Raw genomic sequence first — 2,875 nt, 5'->3', positions numbered from 1 at the left:
GTATTTATTACTCGTTAATGGCATTCGCAAAAAGCAGGGCTATTATTAAGCCGCTATACATCCGTGTCCAACCGTTTGTCATGAGAGATCTTATCACACCATTATTGTTATCACAATACTGTCACTGCGGAGAAAGTATAGATCGGAGACCTATTATTGCGAATTCGTGTTGTATATTGAAGATAAGAAGAAGAATTCCCAAGCTTGTTGGCTTGGGAAGCCTAGTGATTCACCTTCCCTGAAGAATGCATAAGATTCGAGACATGTCCATTAAAGGGGCACTATAGGCAGCATCTTGGTAGGCAACATAAAGTTACACAAAGTAGCAATGCAATGAGTCTCTCACCTCTCACAGTTTGTCCTAACCTAGTCACGCCTGTAACAGGGATACATTCAGTGATGAATCAGTGATGAATCAAATAAGACCTAATGTCCTTACTCTGTTTATAAGTCAGCTAAAGTTGGCCAATTTGACCCCCTGCTCCTACATAGTCCCCCTTTAATGGGAAACTATAGGCAACAGCTAGGTAGGCAAGATAAAGTTACACAAAGTCGCCAATAAGGGTCTCTCACACAACAGTATGTTGAAACTATGCACACGTGTTCGAGTGAGTGATAAATCTAACTCCTCCCCCCCCCCCCCCCAACCCACCCCACCCAAACGAACGGCCACCCCTTTAAAGGGAGACTATATAACCCACTCGTACTCGTATGGTTTTTGCAGGTCAGTCGTCAGTTGGAGTAGGTCTAGTTACTCAACGGTAATTCAGTACGTATTTCCGTAGTTGGCGTACGCCTTTATTCCAATAATCCCAAGAACGGGCATCAGAGAAGCTAGGATAGCAGCCAACGCCATCTATAATTGTTCCAAGAAACCATGATCCAATGAATCGACCGCTATTTTGATATCGTCATTATGATCGCTCCGCCTGTTCGCGTGGTGGCGTGGTGGTCGCGTGGTGCCCGTGGTGGCGTGGTGCAAATACCGCCTGCCCTTCTATTACGGATATAGATTTTGGCGTTATCTCTTCATGAGAGTCTATCAGCAACGACCCGCTCTGAGGAGAAGTTGGAAAATTAAGGGAAAGGAGACTGCCAGAGGCGAGGAACGTGACTTTGGAGGGAAGAGGGCATGTGTATCGTAAAGATGATACTTCACTTCTGGTGATACTTAACAAACAAACAAACAAACAAAAAACAGCAAAGAGCAAACAAACAACAACAAAACAAACTACAATAAACAAATAAACAAACAAAAAACAAACAGCAAACAGCAAACTAACAGCAAACTAACCAAAAAGCCTGAGCAGAGTGAGAGTTGTGTTGGTGATAATTGGAGGGAGCCTTGCACCAGATTTATTACTGAGTTTCCGTCGTCGATACATTGGTCTACTCGGCGTGTCACCCGTATTCTCATCACCTGTGTCAAGTCAGCCCCAAATTTTCCAGCCCCAATTAAGCCATCACCAGTGTCCAGCCCCACTTTTACTCGGGTATTAACTCGGGTTGGGTCTATCTAAAATGTGGAATGTTCAAAAATGGTCAAGCTAGCCCCAAGTTCCAGCCTCAATTTTATTGCGCGAAATATCGAAAAACATGAACGTAAATAGAGAGGTTTAGATGGTTAAAAATGATGCAACAATAACTTAACATTAAATAGAGAGGTTTATTTGGCTCGAATTAACAAAAACGTAAAGCCAAATTAATATATGGAGGGATCGAATTAAACAAAATCTGAAATTTAAATAGTAAGGTGGAGAGGGTTCGAATTCTAATAACTTAAACATAAAATAAAGAGGTTTAGCTGTTGAAGGTTGTCTAAAACGTAAATAAATACAATTTTTTTTAATTAACAATATTTCTGCTCATTACTCCCAATGACATTGGTTGATGCAATATAGTGCAAAACGATCCAAGAGCCCCGGACTTAAACCATACGAAAAAAATGGGGTACGAATTAAGAAAAAAAAAAATTACAAATCGTAGGGGGCTGGGAATTATCCGTGGTGTTCTTCGCTGAAACCGGTGTTATCGAGTAGCGGGGGGGGGGGGGGGGGGTCCCATCTACAATCTCCAGTAGGTCTCTATCCCAAGTCAGTGTCAAATTTTGAGCAATATTGTATAAAAATGGAAAATAACATGTGGGGGTTGACCTGAAATATTACAAATCGAAAGGGGCTGGGGAAAATCCGAGGTGTTCCTCGCTGAAACCGGTAAATAATGAGTAGCGGGGGGGGGGGGGGGGGGGCGGGGGGAGGATCCCATCTACACTCTTCAGTAGGTCTCTATCCCAAGACAGTGTCAAATTTTGAGTAATATTGTATAAACTGAAAAATAACGTTGGGAGGTTGGCCTGAAATATTACAAATCGAAGGGGGCTGGGAAAAATCCGAGGTGTTCCTCGCTGAAACCGGCGTTATTGAGTAGCGGGGGGGGGGGGGGGGTCCCATCTACAATCTCCAGTAGGTCTCTATCCCAAGTCAGTGTCAAATTTTGAGCAATATGGGATCAAATGGAAAATAACGTGTGGGGGTTGACCTGAAATATTACAAATCTAAACCTCTCTATTTACGTTCATGTTTTTCGATATTTCGCGCAATAAAATTGGGTTGGAACTTGGGGCTAGCTTGACCATTTTTGAACATTCCACATTTTAGATAGACCCGACCCGAGTTATTACCCGAGTAAAAGTGGGGCTGGACACTGGTGATGGCTTAATTGGGGCTTGAAAATTTGGGGCTGACTTGACACAGGCCTGATGCTGTCCCAGGGCTACTCTGCCCAGGGACATAAGGTACCGTGGGTACATGAGCTACAAGTAAGCTACTTGAGTTGCAAAGCAGGGTGTTAGGCATAGTTAGGTTGACCTTCTACC

This window comes from Lineus longissimus, chromosome 16, assembly GCF_910592395.1.
Source record: "Lineus longissimus chromosome 16, tnLinLong1.2, whole genome shotgun sequence".
NCBI classification, from domain to species: Eukaryota; Metazoa; Nemertea; class Pilidiophora; order Heteronemertea; family Lineidae; genus Lineus; species Lineus longissimus.
Note: the sequence above shows the minus strand (reverse complement) of the source record.